This window comes from Nomascus leucogenys, chromosome 7b (assembly GCF_006542625.1).
Source record: "Nomascus leucogenys isolate Asia chromosome 7b, Asia_NLE_v1, whole genome shotgun sequence".
NCBI lineage: Eukaryota > Metazoa > Chordata > Mammalia > Primates > Hylobatidae > Nomascus > Nomascus leucogenys.
This window is the reverse complement of record NC_044387.1, coordinates 56725820-56746261: the sequence shown is the minus strand read 5'-3', so window position 1 is coordinate 56746261 and position 20442 is coordinate 56725820. Positions and strand designations below refer to the sequence as shown.

The 20442-nt window shown below is 44.1% G+C and overlaps 1 long non-coding RNA gene across 1 annotated transcript; it reads left to right on the top strand.

Annotated features, from left to right (window-relative positions):
- The first annotated feature begins 1589 nt into the window (after positions 1-1589).
- Positions 1590-19109, top strand: LOC115836000. The gene is made up of 3 exons (XR_004030994.1): positions 1590-1696; positions 2719-2889; positions 18782-19109. It is a non-coding gene; the product is annotated as an uncharacterized LOC115836000 (long non-coding RNA).
- The last annotated feature ends 1333 nt before the right edge of the window (positions 19110-20442 follow it).

The following is a 20442-nucleotide window of genomic DNA, read 5'->3' as shown; positions in this document are numbered from 1 at the left end:
ACTGAAAATTTAAGTTCTGCTGTCTGCTTCTAGAAGAGGACCCAGGGTCTCTCTAAGTGCACACACTGTGCCTGGAATTGAGCTGGCCTCAGACAATGTTGCCGAATTCATAGTGACTCCATCCTCCAGCCCTTGCTCTCTAATATCTGCCCTTGGTAGGAATCTAGTAAGTCAGGAAAACTACATAAGCCTGGATGTGTCTCCTCCACTAGGATCTCCCCTGGCCTCCAGCTGCTTCCACCGACAGCTCAGTTGTGAGTGAGCTCCACTTACAAGCGGTTTTTACTTCGAGAGCCCCTCCTCTCCCCTTATTTACATCCTGCTCATCTTCCTTAATCCAATCGGATTTTGATTTAATTATGCAGTAATTTTAACTGAGGTTGTAAACAGGTTACCCCAAGTAAAGATTATTTTAACTTAAGGGTTTTTAAAATTGATATAGGCAAATATTGCCACCTCATTCTAAATTAGGCCATGCATATTTTGGGTGTTGATAAGATTTGGGATTCCTGTAGCTATCTGCTTAGGAAAAATAAAAAGATTCAGGATTAGGGTTTTGCCCTCACCCCGCAAGCCTTAAGTACTCAGGTTCTATTGCACTGAGCCTTTTAAGGGTCGTTTGTTGAGTGAGGGTAGCTGAGGACAGCTTTGCCTTCCACTGGGTTTTTAGCTCCCTGGCTGAGCAGAGCCTGCCATCATGTTTTTGATGCTTTTGTCTTCCTCGGAACCTTTGTAGCTTCCATGGTTCCTGTTGCTTCAATCCAGAGTGGCCTCTAAGTTTCTTTTTTTTTTTGGAGAGAGGATCTCACTTTGTGTCCCCCAGGCTGGAGTGTGGTGGTGTCGTGGCTCACGGCAGCCTCGACCTCTAGGCTCAAACGATCCTCCAGCCTCAGCCTCCAGAGTAGCTGGCACGGCAGGCGCATGCCACCACACCCAGCTAATTAAAAAAATTTTTTTTTCGTAAAAACGAGGTCTATGTTCTGTGTTACCCAGGCTAATCTCAAACTCCTGGGCTCAAGGGGTCCTCAGTCTCTCTCTTTTTTTTTTTTTAGATGGAGTCATGCCCTGTTGCCAAGCTGGAGTGCAGTGGCACCATCTCAGCTCACTGCAACCTCCACCTCCCAGATTCAAGCGATTCCCCTGCCTCAGCCTCCTAAGTAACTGAGATTACAGGCTTGCACCATGATACCGGGCTAATTTTTTGTATTTTAATAGAGACGAGGTTTCACTATGTTGGCCAGGATGGTCTTGATCTCCTGACCTCATGATCCGCCTCCCTCGACCTCCCAAAGCGCTGGGATTACCGACATGAGCCACCCTGCCCAGCCGATCCTCAGCCTCTTAAAGTGCTGGGATTACAGGTGTGAGTGACTGCACCCGGCCTACCAGTTTCCGTCTTGTTAATTCCTATCCTAAGAGTCATCCCTCACTGTTGCCTGGCCCATCTGAGGCCAGGCGCCTGAAGCTGCCCTCAGCCAACAGCATAGGATGTCTTACGTGCCTCCCTCCAGTTCTTTTGGAAGTTAGATACCGGGAATCGTCCCCTGCCAGGATAGGGAGAGATCGCTCATATTTGCCTCCTTTTCTTAGGGGAGATCTTCGAGCTGAAGGCAGAGCTCAACAGTGACAAGAAGGAGAAGAAGAAGGAGGCAGTGAAGAAAGTGATTGCATCGATGACCGTGGGCAAAGATGTCAGGTGTGCAGGAGTAGGCCTGGTGGCAGCTGGAAGCTGGCTGACAGGGGAGGGTTTATAGCTTGGGTCCACTTCAGTCTCTCGTTTAGGGTGTCTAGGGACCCATGTCTCCCCTCATACAGCTCCCTTCATAAAACTTTCTTCCCAATAGAAGGTTTTGTTTACACAGGAATCACAAGCCCAGACACTGACAGGTCAGGAGGTGATGCAGTGAGTTAACTGGAGTAGGCGGGAAAGGCAGCAGGCGATGGAGTGGGTGTGGCATGAACCCTCCCAGAAACTCCAGAGGATCACTGCTGGCTGGGGAAGAGGACCCAGTGTGGCCAGGTCTTCTGGTTTTTAGAAAGAATGGGAAATCTGGGCCAGGCGCGGTGGCTCACGCCTGTAATCCTAGCACTTTGGGAGGCCAGGCGGGCGGATCATGAGGTCAGGAGTTCAACACCAGCCTGGCCAATACGGTGAGATGTCTCCTCTAAAAATACAAAAATCAGCCCAGCATGGTGGTGTGCACCTGTAATCTCAGCTACTCGGGTGACTGAGGCAGGAGAATTGCTTGAACCTGGGAGGCGGATGTTGCAGTCAGCTGATATTGCACCTCTGCACTCCAGCCCGGGTGACAGAGCGAGACTCCATCTCAAAAAAAAAAAAAAAAAGGGAAATCTGGATTTTTCATTTTAAATCTGCCTGTCTTAAGTGGCCAGTTGATATTAAACAAACACTGTGTGGTGAAAGTAAAACATATGTGCAGATTGGATTTCTCTAATTTGTCACCAGTGTGCAGCCTCTGTCGCACCTGATGGCTAAAGCAGGTCGTGTGTAGAGTGGCTGCTGCACCTTGGCTCATGCTTCCCCTGTGGGAGCGCCCAGTGACCCAGCTTGTCTTCCCATCTTTAAAAACCCATTCAAGGCCGGATGCGGTGGCTCACACCTATAATCCTAGCACTTTGAGAGGCCGAGGCGGGTGGATCACGAGGTCAGGAGTTCAAGACCAGCCTGGTCAACATGGTGAAACCCCATCTCTACAGGGGAGTCCGGCCAGCTTGAGCTATGCGGATCCTGAGCGTGATCCCGGGTAGGCGTTTGCCCCGGTGGAACACCTCGTCAGAGCAGTGCACGGCAGGCCCCCGCAGAGGATCAACGCAGTGGCTGAGCAACGGGAAGGAACTGGCGCTTGGAGTCCGGATATCTGGAACACGGTAGGACCGGTCTGGGGAACTTGCCCACTCCATTTGGGCGGAAGCGTGGCCTGATCACCCACGGCGTGCCTCTATCGGCACTTTGGTTTTGGTTTTGATTTTGACTTGGTTTAAATTGCTTGACGAATGGGCGTGCCTTTATCGTCACTTTGGTTTTGATTCCGATTTGGTGTAAATTCCTTGAAACCAGTAACCCACGGACGGCCCAAATGCAGTCAGTCTGTAGCAGCAACTGCTTTGCTGACAGAAGAAAGTAGAAAAGTAGCTTTTAGAGGAAACCTCATTGTGAGCACACCTCACAAGTTCAGAAGTACCCTAAGTTAAAAAAAAAAAAGCAAAAAGGTAGCTTCATAACTCAAAAATAAAGTATGGGGCTACTCCGTTAGAAAAAGATGATTTAACATAAACCCCTGAAAATTCCCTTAACCCAGCAGATTTCCTAACAGGGGATTTAAATCTTAATTACCATACAAAGGTCCGACCAGACCTAGGAGGAACTGCCTTCAGGACAGGGTGACAGATAGTTCCTCCCGGGTGATTAAGGAAGAAAAACACAATGGGTATTCTGTAATTGAGGAAAACTCTTGTAGAAGCAGAGTTAGGAAAATTGCCTAATAATTGGTCTGTTCAACTTTGCCACTCAGCCAAGCCTTGAAGTACTTACAGAACCAGGAGAAAAAAAAGCCATCTATACCAATTAATTCTAAGTTAGTTTGGACTAAACAAGGTCTTATTAATAGCAAAGGATAATTGAAATCCCACACTTAGAAGGTTTTCAACAAAAGTAAAGTTGTTTTGCTAAAAGTTAACAGTGTAACATGTATGATAGTAACTTCTAATCTGTGGCCTTAGACGGTCTAGTCCACAGACCTGAGGAAGTTTGCTTTGGAAAAGAATGGTTATCATCTTCGAAAGAAAGAAAAAAGAAAAAAAGTGGGGGTGCAGAATTCATATAAAAAGGAATGTTATATGGAAAATTCTTGTCCTGAAATAAATTAACTAGCTGTTTAAAGAAAGGGATGTTTCCAATAAGTCAGAAAGTTGAGGCATGTCGAAGAATTGTCTGTGAAAGTCATGAAAAAAAGTGTTAGAAATTTATGCAAGAAATGTTGTATAATTTAAATTAATTAGTCCTCCTGAATGTAAAACTATGGAAGAAACAGTTTATGTGCAAGGTATATAAGGAAAGTAAAATATGCCTTTGGTAAAAGAATTATAAGGAAGCATAAGAATGTGGATTTTTACCTACATTAAAAGGTTACAAAAATTGTTTTGAAGGTTTAAGCAAGTTTGAAACATTAATTGTAAAGAAAATTCTGTGTTTAAACATATTGGCTAAAGTTAAAGGGGTATCATCCGGTTTTTCTGTGAACTGGACATTAAAATAAAAACAGAATGGGTTTTTCTTAAAGCACTAACCTGCTCTTTGAGAAAAATTATAAAAGGTTAAAAAAGTCTATAAAAATCTTATGGTCAGACATTAAAAATTGAATAAATATGTCTACAAAGTTTTATTAAAACTGTTTAACATTAATAACACTAATATAAAGGTGAATCTAGCTTATGTGGTATAAACATACAGGAAGCATTGTCAAATATAAAATGGTGTTTGGCTTTCTTCGGTCTAAATGTTGTGCCCGAGCCAGTTAGAAAAACGCCACACTTTTGAGATGAATTAAGAGTCCTTTATTAGCCGGCGACCGAGAGACGGCTAACGCTCAAAATTCTCTCGGCCCCAAGGAAGGAGCTTGATTAACTTTTATATCTTGGTTTAGGAAGGGGAGGGGGGTCAAGTTAAAACAATTTTACAGAAGTTAAGTAGTCAAAAAGTTAAAAGGATAAACGGTTACAGGAAAGTAAACAGTTCCAGGTGCAGGGGCTTTAAGACTATTACAAGGTGATAGACGCGGGGCTTTGGGCATTATCAATCAGACGAATTCTTGGGGACTGTGGATATAGCTTGCACAGTATCATATCAGTTAATTGCATTCTTGGATGTGCTGCGAGTCAGCTTGCACAAGTTAAGTCCTTGAGGAAGGGGCTGCCAGTGAAAGAGCCAAGATGGAGTTTGTCTGGTTCTCTTAGCTAAGGGAGAAACAAGGCCAGGTGGAGAAAGAAAAAACAAGGTCGGGCATTACATAAAAACTAATAAAAGTAGGTGCTAAAGGAAATTTCTCAGTAAGAAGGCACCAAGGACTATAAGTCCACTGCTGATGTCCCCACATTTAAAATAAAAGGTCCATTTCTTAAAAATCATATACTTGGTTTATCTCCCACTTTCCTTTCCCTCAAAACTAAAAGTCTTTTAGCACATGTACCACCCCTAGAATTTCCGGTAAACCAGCACCAGCCTGAAGATCATGTTCTCATCAAAGGGTGGAAAGAAGGAAAACTCGAGCTGTATAAACATGTGGCTGCTGGGCCATTGCATGGTGGCTGTTGTGATGAGGTTCTGAATTTTTAATTGTATATATTTAAATGTATTTAACCATGAAGAGGCACATATATGACTGAGAACCACACTAGATGGGACAGCTCCAGAGATCCAGAAATGAGGAAGACAAGACTCCCCTATCCTGGTGTTTTTTTTTTTCAGAATTGTTTGCTGCTCTGATCCTAGCATACATTTAAGGTTACTTCCTAGGCATCTGCACAAGGGCCAGTCACTGTGTGGGGCTGGGGATATGACCATGAGGACAATATCCAGGTCCAGAGGGATTCCAGCAGGGGGCGTTCTTGCACCCAGTGGAAGAGCATGGCCCTGCACACCCTGTCTAGACAAGATCAGAGCGGCAGGAGCAGAGAGGTAGGGGCAACTCGCTGTCCTCAGGAGCTCACCCTCATCTCCAGGGACCGTGAATCATAAGCTGGGCAGGCTCCAGGATGAGTGTGGGGCTCAATAGGCTGGACAGGCTGCAAAGAAAACCTTCCCACACCTGCACTAGATCCCAGCCCAGGGATGATCTAGAACTCATCCCTGGGGTGTGTTCATTAAAACATCCACGGGGCCTAACATGTCTTCCCCAGGACTGAGCTCTGGGATAAGAACAAATGAGGAAGAGACAGTCACTGCCCTGGCAGTAAACACCCATGGCCAGGGTTCCTCTATCCATCTGTGGGAAGACCCCAAGTTTATACTGAAGATGTTAAACCATCTCCAAAGTAAGTGGAAACTGAGGTGTTGTGGATTCCACAGAAGAGTTGCAAGGATGACCTGGACTCTAGGGTCAGTCCCCACCCCTTTGCTGAGCTCACCCTGCACTGGAACTCGTGTCCCTCCCCACCTCCCCTGCTACTTGGGAGCGCTGCCACTGCCCTGTCCAAGAACTTGGGGGCTACGTCTAGTTGAAACATATTTCTGGGCCAGACAACCATTGGCCAACAGTGTCTACTGAAGGACCGTTCCCCAGGTGACTTCCAGAAGAGGTGAAAAATGAAAGCTTATCTGTCCCAGCCCCAGGAAGATCAGGTCTGGGACCTCTCTGTGTCTGGCCTGACTCTGAAGTCCATCCCTACTGACTCGTGTCCTGTCTGCTCTGTGTCAGAAAAGTGGGGACCTGATTCCTGTTCTGCCCCTCTCACCAATTTCTGCTGGAGTCATTGCCATCATCACGCAAAGAGATGGGGAAGACATGGTACAATAAGGAAGCTGCTTTCTCGAGGCACTTAGGATGATGTTCACACCATGCTCTCGGCAGACAGGAAGGCCAGGTCCTGCTCACTCCTACTCAGAAGGGGTCTCATATCCTGCCTGGGCCCCGGTGATGATGTTGAACTGATGCCTCTAACCTTGCAGCCTTGAGCTTCTCCTCCAACAATGTCCCAACATCCTCATTTTTTTTCCTTCTGATCCTCTAAATCATGTTCCCCTTCAGGTCTAGCATGAGGCTCTCTCTTGCTCTCTCCCATGGAGCCCACTGGGCAGCTGTCCATGAATTCTAAGAACCTCAATGTTGGTAACACTGATATTTTCCTTGAATCACACATAGCAGGGCCCCTGAAGCACCACGGGGAAACTATTCTCTAGAGATGAAAGGTGTCTAGGACAAGCTGGTCATGAGAAAATCACTTCTCAGGTGAACAAGTGACATTGCCAAATCAAACAGTTTCATTGTTCTATTTTGTTCATTGAGAGATACTGACACATACAGGACAATCAAATTCTACTGAAAAGCAATGTATTTCCATAGAATGCATGCTCCGAAAGAAACCTCAAATCATCATGTGGTCCACTTTATTCATATTCATCATGACTTAAAGCAACTACCTTGGCTTTCTGTGCGTGGAGGTTTTCAGAAGCAAACAAAAACCTATTTCAACAGTAGCATCAACAGGGCATGATGGAGATTCTCCTGTCCCAGGGTTGAGTTTGTCTTTCCCCACCTTGTGAAGCTTGACCTACCCTTTATCCTCCTAGGAAGGAAGCCAAGAGGTCAGCCTGATGCTCAGTCCCTCAAGCAAACCTGTTGTACCCTTTGCATTTTACAGGGTTTCCTGAGCAGAGCACACAGAAACTATGACTAGGCTAAGTGAAGAGAGACTGAGTTTCCACATAAACATGGCATTTCCTATCTCTAGTACCATTATCTGAAGACAAATGTTAGATGTCATTAGCTTTTCCTTCCCAGCTTCCTACCACAGCTGAGTGTCACATGTGGCTGGGCCAGGGTCTAACTTCAGAGGAACAAGCCCTGCCCCACTCTGTATGCTAAAGATGGCTGTGGAAGATGAACTGAGGCCTTTCCTAGAAAAGGCTGGTGAAGGAGAGGTGGCAGGAGTAAAGTATACAGATGAGTCAAATGCTGTGAGGAATAGAAAGGCCAGTCAAGAGGTGACATTTCTTATTAATGTCTTAAATGAAGCTCTTACTGTGTCTTTTTGTATTAACCTATTCTTTGGGTGACTGTTTCACATTGACTAAGTTCCCCTGGTTGGAAAGCCAAGGCTCGGTCATCATTTCTTTCCGCCCCTCTCTGCCTTCCTTCCTTCACCACCAAGGAGGATGGCTCAGCAGCAGCTCAGTCCCTGCTTGTCAACCACTGACCTCCATACACTCCAGCCCCGGTCCATATCCCCCAAGGCTCCTCGTGGGATTCCTAAGCAGCACCAGTTCACTGACTGTCACTCTACTCATTTATTGAAAGAACGGTAGGCAAAATAATTGTATTATATCTTTACTAATCCTTTGTTACAAAGACAAGTAAATAAAAAAAGCTCTTAAAATGCTGCATTTCCCTATTATTTAGAGATAGTGAGTGCTAACCCTGTGCTATTTCTCTTTCTGGTCTTCCCTTTCTTTACACTGTCTGTGCGTCCATTGAGTCAGTGGCCGTTCATGTTCATACCAGCCCCCGGCAATGAGACGGTCCATCATGGGGGTCAGCACATGCTGAGTGCTGAGCCTCACAACCCTAGCTATGCAGGAGGTCTCCAATGAGGGTGATGGGTGCCAGGCTAACAACAACGTTGTCCTCTGCATTCTGATGTGGCACTGGCCCTTGTCTGTCTCCTATAGATTGGAGCATTTCTGAGGCTTGAGGTGGTCATGTTATTAAATACAATACAATTATCTTCCTGATTTTCCCCTGCTTTGACCAAGTGCTGAGGAATGACCCCAGCTCTAACAGATGTTGATGTGCACTGTTCTATGTGGTATCTTACACTTCTCAGAATCTGTGAGCTGACCAGAAGCCTGTGGGCTTTCTATGTGTATTTCACAGTAATGCCCATGTTAACGCCTGCTGTTCCAGTATCTTTTGCTACCCTGGGTTATGTGACCACAGAGGCCCCCTTGGATGATGGGCAATGTTTAGCATGCTTTATAGGCCATTACAGTTTCGGGTGTACACATAAGTGCTGGAACTCCCTGGTGTGGGGACACCTTATCTCATGCCTGAGTGACACAGTGGAGTAACACAGAGCATCAACATTGGGACCCATTTCTGGGTTCATGTTTGCCTCTTCCATTCAGGAGGTCAAAATCTGGGTTCATTCTTTTCTGTACCATCTCCATCCCATCATATCTAAGTGGGATTATTCAACTGGCCTTCCGGTACAGCTGTGATGAGGGAGGAAAGAGGTGATTTATATGAAGTGTATGGTGGTGGTGGGATTTTTTCTTCCTTTCTATTAGATGAATGACATGACTCGGGAGGCTGAGGTGAGAGGATCACTATAGGCCAGGAATTCAAAAACAGTGACACTTGTACTGTGTTGTGCATGTGGGTCCACATTTTCTGGGGGAAACACACACATTGACAAACACACTCACAATCACTACATATTAACTCACTACTAGTTACCTCCCAGCCCTTCTGCACACAAACCCACACCATCTAAATGATATGACTCCAACCTAGGGGACAGAATAGACTTCGCCTCAAAGCAAACAAATATCTATATATTAGGTATATATTGTATATTTATATATTATATATATATTTATATATTGTTGCGGGAAGTCAGGGACCCCAAACGGAGGGACCGGCTGAAGCCATGACAGAAGAACGTGGATTGTGAAGATTTTATGGACATTTATTAGTTCCCCAAATTAATACTTTTGTAATTTCTTATGCCTGTCTTTCCTGCAATCTCTAAACCTAAATTGTAAAGATTTCATGGACACTTATCACTTCCCCAATCAATACCCTTGTGATTTCCTATGCCTGTCTTTACTTTAATCTCTTCATCTTGTCAGCCGAGGAGGATGTATGTCGCCTCAGGACTATGTGATAATTGCATTAACTGCACAAATTGTACAGCGTGTGTTTGAGCAATATGAAATCTGAGCACCTTGAAAAAAAGAACAGGATAACAGCAATGTTTAGGAAACAAGAGAAATAACCTTAAACTCTGACCGCCAGTGAGCCGGGCAGAACAGAGCCATATTTCTCTTCTTTCAAAAGCAAATGGGAGAAATATCGCTGAATTCTTGGAGCTTTGGTGACAAAGCACTTGTTCTATATAGCCCAAGGGTAAATGCCAATACCTATTGAGAATGGAGCAGGGAAATTGAAAATAAATTTGAACCCTTCTACTGTTTCATATCCTGGCTCTTAGCAGCTGAGTGACCTCGGGCAAGAAATATAACCTTTCTGAGCCTTCATTTTCTCACCCTAAAATGGAGATAACTTCAATATTGTCTCCATCACTCTCAAACCCCCTTACTGTTTGGTAAGAATTACATGAGATAAAATATGTAACTAGCACAGTAACTGGAACAAAATAAGGACTCAGTTAATATTAGCTCTTCTTCCTCCACCAGCTCAGCTCCTTTCCTCTTCCTTATCCAGGAAATACAGAAATATATGGATTCACCGTAGAAGCTGGACCCAGCTCCTCAGATGCAGCAGATGGATTGGCCCAATCTGTAATGACCCAGGATGGGGCAGTTGTTCTCCTGCAGGGTGACTGAGAATGTGAGCTTCAGAATGAAATGTAAGAACACCAGGCTCCATGAGGACTGGCTGCAGCCACAAACTGCAGGTCACTGTTCACAGGTTCTCAGTAGGGAGAGAGGCTTGTGATTTTTTTTTCACCCAGATGGAAATATGCATTCATAAAATGATTTTAGCTGGGCGTGATGTCAGGCGTCTGTAACCCAGCTACTTGAGAGATGAACGCCGGAGAAGTCCTCGAACGTGGGGGCTGATGGGTTCATTGAGCCGAGATCATTGAGCCAAGATTCTGCCATCTTAACCCAGCCTAGGGGAAAAGAACAAGACTACGTCTCAAAAAAAAAAAATATATATATATATACACATATATATATATAATTTACGTATCTATATATCTATATATACTTACAGAGGTAATCTTCCAATCTCTCCTTTGCCTGCAATAGGAGAAAGGAAAACGCCATGAGGATCAGATCATGCTGGGCCCTGTTGGCACAGGTCTATTATTAACTTGGTGACAGTAGAAAACAACATGTCAAACAGTGATCAAGTCACTGGCCTCCCGAATGAAGCATAGATGATGCTTGTGGAAAAGGCAATGGGTTTTCATGGAATATTTAGCAAGTCCATGTTGGCTGGAAAACACAAGATTATTTTTCAAGAAGAAAAAGTTGCTACTGAGAAATATGCTCACTACCAGACAGTTTGTAAGTGATGCTCTCATTTTTGACTACCGTCATCCAATAGGACTCAGTTGGTCACAGACTCCAGTGACCGGTCGCTAGAGTCCATGATCAACTAAGACCTGATGGACGACGGCAATCAAATATGATATTCCCTTGATATTCCAGCCAACAAAAAAATTGTATTTGTCTTCTATAATATACATGGTCAGATTTTTATATCTTCATTTCATTAATAAGGCAAGAGGACCCAGAAAAAACATTTCTCTTCCAGACAAACAAATGCATCCTACCATCTCCGATGTCATGAGGTTTTCAAAATCGTCGTGAGTCTTCACTGAGATCTTCTTCACTGAGATCTTCTTCACTGAGATCTTCAACCAAATCTAGGAGAACATAGTGACAGTCAGTGCATTGGTGCTGCTGAGGAATCTCACAAGGAGCCTTGGGGAGTGTGGACCGGGGCTGGAGTGTGGAGGTGGGCGGTTGACAGGCATGGACTGAGCTGCTGCTGGACCATTCTCCTTGGTGTTGAAGGAAGGCAAAGGGGAAGGGCAGAAAGAAATGAAAGAGCCTTGGCTTTCTAGCTAGGGCAACCTCATGAATGTGAAATAGTCGCCCTAAGAACCGGTTAATACAGAAAGGCACTGTACTATAGAAACAGGAAGTACATTCGTGGCTGCCTAGATCCAGGGGTGTGGGAGATGGGAAAAACAGAGGAGTGACTACTAGTGGGGTTTCTTTGAGGGAGAAAAAAGAGGTTCTAAGATTAGATTGTAACAATGGTTGCACAACCCTGTGAATATAGTAAAAAGGCTGAATCACCTACATTAAATGGGTGAATTGTTTTGCATGTCAACTACATCTAAATAAAGCTGTTTAAAAAAAAAAAAAGAATACGTACCGTGGTCGTGCTTGGCCTTAGATTTTTCCTGCAATAAGAGAAAAGAAAAAGAAACACCATGAGGAACAGATCATGCTGGGTTCTGTTGACAAAGGCCTTTTATTCACTCGGTGAAATAAAAAACCAGATGTCAAACAGTGATCCAGTCACTGGCCCCCAAATAAAGCATAGAGGAGGCTTGTGGAAAATGCAGTGGGTTTTCTTGGAATATTCAGCAAGTGTCCATGTTGGCTGGCAAATACAAAATTATTTTTTAAGGAGAAAAGGTTGCTACCGAGAAATACACTCACTGACAGAGGGTTTGTAAGTGATGCCGTCCTTTGACTGCCGTCGTCAATCAGGCCTCAGTTGGTCATAACCTCCAGTGACCGGTCGCTAGTGTCCATGACCAACTGAGGCCTGATTCATGATGGCAGTCAAAAATGATATTCACTTGATATTCTAGAAGCCCCAGAAAAAACAAAAAGCATTTCTCTTCCAGAGAAAGAAATACATCTTACAATATCTGATGTTACCTTCTTCTCCCCACTGCTGTGTGCAGATGCCTGCACATCTTCAACGAGACCTAGGAGAACATAGAGTGACAGTCAGTGCATTGGTGCTGCTGAGGAATCCCACAAGGAGCCTTGGGGGGGTGTGGACCGGGGCTGGCGTGTGGAGGTGGGCGGTTGACAGGCATGGACTGAGCTGCTGCTGGACCATTCTCCTTGGTGTTGAAGGAAGGCAAAGGGGAAGGGCAGAAAGAAATGAAAGAGCCTTGGCTTTCCAGCTAGAGCAACTTCATCAATGTGAAATAGTCACCTTAAGAACCGGTTAATACAGAAAGTCACTGTACTGTAGAAAGAGGAAGTACATTGGTGGCTGCCTAGATCCAGGGATGTGGGAGATGGGAAAAACAGGAGTGACTACTAGTGGGGTTTCTTTGACGGGGAATAAAGAGGTTCTAAGATTAGATTGTAACAATGGTTGCACAACCCTGTGAATATAGTAAAAAGGCTGAATCACCTACATTAAATGGGTGAATTGTTTTGCATGTCAACTACATCTAAATAAAGCTGTTTAAAAAAAAAAAAAAGAATACGTACCGTGGTCGTGCTTGGCCTTAGATTTTTCCTGCAATAAGAGAAAAGAAAAAGAAACACCATGAGGAACAGATCATGCTGGGTTCTGTTGACAAAGGCCTTTTATTCACTCGGTGAAATAAAAAACCAGATGTCAAACAGTGATCCAGTCACTGGCCCCCAAATAAAGCATAGAGGAGGCTTGTGGAAAATGCAGCGGGTTTTCTTGGAATATTCAGCAAGTGTCCATGTTGGCTGGCAAATACAAAATTATTTTTTAAGGAGAAAAGGTTGCTACCGAGAAATACACTCACTGACAGAGGGTTTGTAAGTGATGCCGTCCTTTGACTGCCGTCGTCAATCAGGCCTCAGTTGGTCATAACCTCCAGTGACCGGTCGCTAGTGTCCATGACCAACTGAGGCCTGATTCATGATGGCAGTCAAAAATGATATTCACTTGATATTCTAGAAGCCCCAGAAAAAACAAAAAGCATTTCTCTTCCAGAGAAAGAAATACATCTTACAATATCTGATGTTACCTTCTTCTCCCCACTGCTGTGTGCAGATGCCTGCACATCTTCAACGGGACCTAGGAGAACATAGAGTGACAGTCAGTGCATTGGTGCTGCTGAGGAATCCCACAAGGAGCCTTGGGGGGGTGTGGACCGGGGCTGGCGTGTGGAGGTGGGCGGTTGACAGGCATGGACTGAGCTGCTGCTGGACCATTCTCCTTGGTGTTGAAGGAAGGCAAAGGGGAAGGGCAGAAAGAAATGAAAGAGCCTTGGCTTTCCAGCTAGAGCAACTTCATCAATGTGAAATAGTCACCTTAAGAACCGGTTAATACAGAAAGTCACTGTACTGTAGAAAGAGGAAGTACATTGGTGGCTGCCTAGATCCAGGGATGTGGGAGATGGGAAAAACAGGAGTGACTACTAGTGGGGTTTCTTTGACGGGGAATAAAGAGGTTCTAAGATTAGATTGTAACAATGGTTGCACAACCCTGTGAATATAGTAAAAAGGCTGAATCACCTACATTAAATGGGTGAATTGTTTTGCATGTCAACTACATCTAAATAAAGCTGTTTGAAAAAAAAAAAAAAGAATACGTACCGTGGTCGTGCTTGGCCTTAGGTTTTTCCTGCAATAAGAGAAAAGAAAAAGAAACACCATGAGGAACAGATCATGCTGGGTTCTGTTGACAAAGGCCTTTTATTCACTCGGTGAAATAAAAAACCAGATGTCAAACAGTGATCCAGTCACTGGCCCCCAAATAAAGCATAGAGGAGGCTTGTGGAAAATGCAGCGGGTTTTCTTGGAATATTCAGCAAGTGTCCATGTTGGCTGGCAAATACAAAATTATTTTTTAAGGAGAAAAGGTTGCTACCGAGAAATACACTCACTGACAGAGGGTTTGTAAGTGATGCCGTCCTTTGACTGCCGTCGTCAATCAGGCCTCAGTTGGTCATAACCTCCAGTGACCGGTCGCTAGTGTCCATGACCAACTGAGGCCTGATTCATGATGGCAGTCAAAAATGATATTCACTTGATATTCTAGAAGCCCCAGAAAAAACAAAAAGCATTTCTCTTCCAGAGAAAGAAATACATCTTACAATATCTGATGTTACCTTCTTCTCCCCACTGCAGTGTGCAGATGCCTGCACATCTTCAACGGGACCTAGGAGAACATAGAGTGACAGTCAGTGCATTGGTGCTGCTGAGGAATCCCACAAGGAGCCTTGGGGGGGTGTGGACCGGGGCTGGCGTGTGGAGGTGGGCGGTTGACAGGCATGGACTGAGCTGCTGCTGGACCATTCTCCTTGGTGTTGAAGGAAGGCAAAGGGGAAGGGCAGAAAGAAATGAAAGAGCCTTGGCTTTCCAGCTAGAGCAACTTCATCAATGTGAAATAGTCACCTTAAGAACCGGTTAATACAGAAAGTCACTGTACTGTAGAAAGAGGAAGTACATTGGTGGCTGCCTAGATCCAGGGATGTGGGAGATGGGAAAAACAGGAGTGACTACTAGTGGGGTTTCTTTGACGGGGAATAAAGAGGTTCTAAGATTAGATTGTAACAATGGTTGCACAACCCTGTGAATACAGTAAAAAGGCTGAATCACCTACATTAAATGGGTGAATTGTTTTGCATGTCAACTACATCTAAATAAAGCTGTTTAAAAAAAAAAAGAATACGTACGGTGGTCGTGCTTGGCCTTAGATTTTTCCTGCAATAAGAGAAAAGAAAAAGAAACACCATGAGGAACAATCATGCTGGGTTCTGTTGACAAAGGCCTTTTATTCACTTGGTGAAATAAAAAACCAGATGTGAAACGGTGATCCAGTCACTGGCCCCCAAATAAAGCATAGAGGAGGCTTGTGGAAAATGCAGTGGGTTTTCTTGGAATATTCAGCAAGTGTCCATGTTGGCTGGCAAATACAAAATTATTTTTCAAGGAGAAAAGGTTGCTACCGAGAAATACACTCACTAGCAGAGAGTTTGTAAGTGATGCCGTCCTTTGACTGCCGTCGTCAATCAGGCCTCAGTTGCTCATAACCTCCAGTGACCGGTCGCTAGAGCCCATGACACTGAGGCCTGATTCATGATGGCAGTCAAAAATGATATTCACTTGATATTCTAGAAGCCCCAGAAAAAACAAAAAGCATTTCTCTTCCAGACAAGAAATACATCTCACAATATCTGATGTTACCTTCTTCTCCCCACTGCCACGTACAGACGCCTGGTGGTCTTTAGCGCGCCCTAGGAGAACATAGAGTGACAGTCAGTGCATTGGTGCTGCTGAGGAATCCCACAAGAAGCCTTGGGGGTGTGGACGGGGGCTGGAGTGTGTGGAGGTGGGCAGTTGACAGGCATGGAGTGGGCTGCTGCTGGACCATTCTCCTTGGTGTTGAAGGAAGGCAAAGGAGAAGGGCAGAAAGAAATGAAAGAGCCTTGGCTTTCTAGCTAGGGCAACCTCACCAATGTCACCTTAAGAACAGTTTCATACAGAACGGCACTGTATGGTTCAGCGATAGCATCTCATCACACCTCCTCCCCATTTCAAGGTCCAGGCAGATCCCCAATTTTATGAAATATTACAAGATCATGTGACGTCTGTAGATCTATATATCCTGCCACTACATTGATCATCTACCCTGTTGTGTTTTTCAGATTGTAGTGAAGCATCCATATTTATCATTTTAATTATTAAGTGTGCATTTTAATGAGATTACATTCAGTGAGTTACATTCAGGATGCTGTGCCAATAATGAGAAAGATCTAAATTCATAATCTAAGCTCCAACTTGGGCAATGAGAGAAAAACAGCAGTATAATATAGAACAGAGGAAAAATAAAGAATGATTGCACAATACAGTGGAAGAGAAAACAGGAAATCCTCAGAGAAAATCAACAAAACCAAAAGCTAGTTCTTTGAAAAGATCAGTAACGTTGATAAACCCCTACCTTGGCTACCCACAAAGGAAAGAAAGAAGTCACAGTATACTAATAATATCCATTTAAGAGGAGTCAAATCAAAAAATAGTAAATAATAAAGGAATATCCTGAACACATCTGTGCTTGCAATTGGATACGGTAGATGAAATGAGCTAATTGTTAAAATCTATTTTAGAAGACCAAAACTCAGGAGAATTAGACCATCTGGATAGGCCTATATTTATTTTAGAAATTGAATCAATGATTAATATCTCTTCAAAAAACTGAAACACTATATTCAGATGATTTCACTGGAAAATTCTGCCAAAATTCTTACAAAGAAAAATGTAGTCTTACCATACAAACAAGTAATCATAATCCTAAGTATTTCCTCAGTTACATTTTAAAAATTGTGTTTCCAAACAAGACACAGGAAGGTTTATAATAGCTGTATTCATAATTGACCAAACTGAAAGCAAACCTCTAAACCTTTGAGATGTCCGTTACTATCATGGGCAACATGGTAAAATCCCGTCTCTCCAAAAAAAAAAAAAAAAAAAAAAAAATTAGCTTGCTACAGTGGCGTGTGCCTTATGGCCAGCTACTTGGGAGGCTGAGGTGGAAGGATCACCTGAACCTGGGGAGGTCAAGATCGCAGTGAGCTTTGATTGCACCAGTGCACTCCTGAGTGACAAATGAGACATTTTCACACACACACACACACGAACCAAACTCGGCCGGGCGCGGTGGCTCACGCCTGTAATCCCAGCACTTTGGGAGGCCGAGGTGGGTGAATCACGAGGTCAGGAGATCGAGACAATCCTGGCTAACACAGTGAAACCCCGTCTCTACTAAGAATACAAAAAATTAGCCAGGCGAGGTGGCGAGTGCCTGTAGTCCCTGCTACTCAGGAGGCTGAGGCAGGAGAATGGCGTGAACCCTGGGGGGCGCAGCCTGCAGTGAGCCGAGATCGCATCACTGCACTCCAGCCTGGGCGACAGTGAGACTCTGTCTCAAAAAAAAGAAAAAAAAAAAAAAAGAACCAAACTCTAAGTTGTCAATGTTACTTACTTGTGTAGTTGTATCATCTACCATTGATTTAATGCATTTAAATTGGCACAAATGAAATAAATGAAGAACATGACATAGCATTTACTGAGTTTCTCTAATATGGAGCACTGAATGAATAAACTGGAATTATTTGCTTAAACGAACTTAAATGATTTAATTTCCACCGTACTTGCATTTCGTCGATCCAAACTTTCAAAATAGCTCTGTAACATTTCTAAGTAGGCCTCGGAGTGGGCGTCCAAATCTGCAAGGTAGAGAAGACTTCTTATAGATTCTAGAAAATGTATTATAATAAAGACAGTGCTTGACATGTTGCTGGCAGAGGACAGCGGAGAAATTAGTAAAAACTTATTCACAGATGAAAGTTTTCATCCCAGTTTTCATTGTCTGCTTTTCAACTCTACCTGAATTAGATTTGGGTTCTAGGAAGATTTTGCAAGCTTCATTGCACTTAAAATGGACTGTTTGTGCAGGCAGATACCTTTATTTAGATGAGACCATATAGAAAAGCAGCAGATCCAAGTCACCAAGAATGGCCTGGGTTGAAACCCTACTTAGAATCTGCACATACCTGGGAGAGTGAAATGAACCCCTCTGTGCCTCAGTTCCCTATTCTGAGATGTGGGAATGTTAGTAGATCCATGCTAGAGACCTACTAAGATCTATTGGGCTAAAAAGAATGAGATACAGAAAAGTCTTAAGAAGACTCATGCTTTGTAAATGCCCAAAAGTGTTCAATAATTCAATGTCTGGAAGAATAATCCAGATACTTGGTAGTGGTTGAATCCAGAGAGGGAGCGTGTATGGCTCCCGGGCAGGGGAGGGTGGAAAGTGACTTCACTGTTTCCATGGGCATGATGCTTTCCAGCTCATGAAAGAGATCTGTCGTTTCCTTGATCCCCACATTAGCCCCGAGGGATGGGCAGAGCAGGGGCTACAAGCCATATTTTCCAATTCAGTGAATTAAAACTTAGACGCTTTGAGTGACTTCCCCAGAGTTACCACAGTGAGGCATGAAGATCTGGGGCAAGAATGTAGTTGGTTCCATGGGCACAGAGATCCCAGAACATCTGAGTCCTCTAGATCATGCCCTGGACCCTGAACTGAGAGCTCTTCTCAAAAGCTTTGTCAAATATTGGCAAATAATGGCAAACTTGCCCCAATATTTCTTTGGGATGGTTGATGTCCTAGAGAGGTGGGAGGTGGCTTACTGCGTTCACTCACCTGCTCTATTATCCCTGTGTTGTCACTTTGATTAGCTTTATGACCCATAAGAGAAACATTTAAAGTCTCTCAGTTATGATGCACAGTCTGAGATTTTACCTAAATCCACTCTTTCCACCCATCAGGTGATTCTCATCTGCTGGCCTGGAGGTGGCCTGCCATGTAAGAGGACACACAGCATACCATGGAGCTGCTGCGTGCCCCAGTCCTGTGCACACTCAACGCCTGGCTTCTGCTTTCCCAGCTCTGACAATCCTAATTCTGGCTTCCAAAGCAATCCTGTACTTCCCTCGCAGTTCTCAGACTTGCCTGAACTGTTTAACGTTTTAATCAATCTTGTGACCACGACTGAGCTGTGACATTTGATACATCATAGTATATTTTTATCCATTTATAGATATGTTAATAGCATTTAACTTCATTTTTCAGAGTTTAAGGAACATTTCTTGGCTAGGTGTGCTGGCTCATGGCTGTAATCCTGACATTTTTGGAGGCTAAGGCAGGAGGATTCCTTGAGGTCAGAAGTTTGAGAGCAGCCTGGGCAACATAGTGAGACCTCTTCTCTACAAAAAATGTTTTAAAAATTAGCCAGGTGTGGTAGTGAGCTCTTGTTTCCCTAGCTTCGTGGAAGACTGATGAAACAGGAAACAGGAAGTACATTCGGGGCTGCCTAGATCCAGGGGTGTGGGAGATGGGAAAAACAAAGGAGTAACTACTAGTGGGGTTTCTTTGAGGGGGAATAAAGAGGTTCTAAGATTAAATTGTAACAAGGGTCGCACAACCATGTAAATATAGCAAAAACACTGAATCACATACTTTAAATGGGTGAGTTGTTTTGCATGTCAACTATGTCTAAATAAAGCTGTTTAAAAAAATGTATACGTACAGACTGGATACTGGACTATCGGCTTTCTCTGCAATAAGAGAAAAAAAAACACCATGAGGATAAGATCGTGCTGGGTTGTGTTGGCAAAGCCCTTTTATCCACTTGGTGAAATAAAAAACCAGATGTCAAACAGTGATCCAGTCACTGGCCCCCAAATAAAGCATAGAGGATGCTTGTGGAAAATGCAGTGGGTTTTCTTGGAATATTCAGCAAGTGTCCATGTTGGCTGGCAAATACAAAATTATATTTTAAGGAGAAAAGGTTGCAACTGAGAAATACACTCACTGGCAGACGGTTTGTAAGTGATGCCGTCCTTTGACTGCCGTCGTCAATCAGGCCTCAGTTGGTCATAACCTCCAGTGACCGGTCGCTAGTGTCCATGACCAACTGAGGCCTGATTCATGATGGCAGTCAAAAATGATATTCACTTGATATTCTAGAAGCCCCAGAAAAAACAAAAAGCATTTCTCTTCCAGAGAAAGAAATACATCTCACAATATCTGATGTTACCTTCTTCTCCCCACTGCCATGTGCAGACCCGTGTACATCTTCAACGGGACCTAGGAGAACATAGAGTGACAGTCAGTGCATTGGTGCTGCTGAGGAATCCCACAAGGAGCCCTGGGGGGTGTGGACCGGGGCTGGAGTGTGGAGGTGGGCGGTTGACAGGCATGGACTGAGCTGCTGCTGGACCATTCTCCTTGGTGTTGAAGGAAGGCAAAGGGGAAGGGCAGAAAGAAATGAAAGAGCCTTGGCTTTCCAGCTAGAGCAACTTCATCAATGTGAAATAGTTGCCTTAAAAACCGGTTAATACAGAAAGTCACTGTACTGTAGAAAGAGGAAGTACATTGGTGGCTGCCTAGATCCAGGGATGTGGGAGATGGGAAAAACAGGATTGAC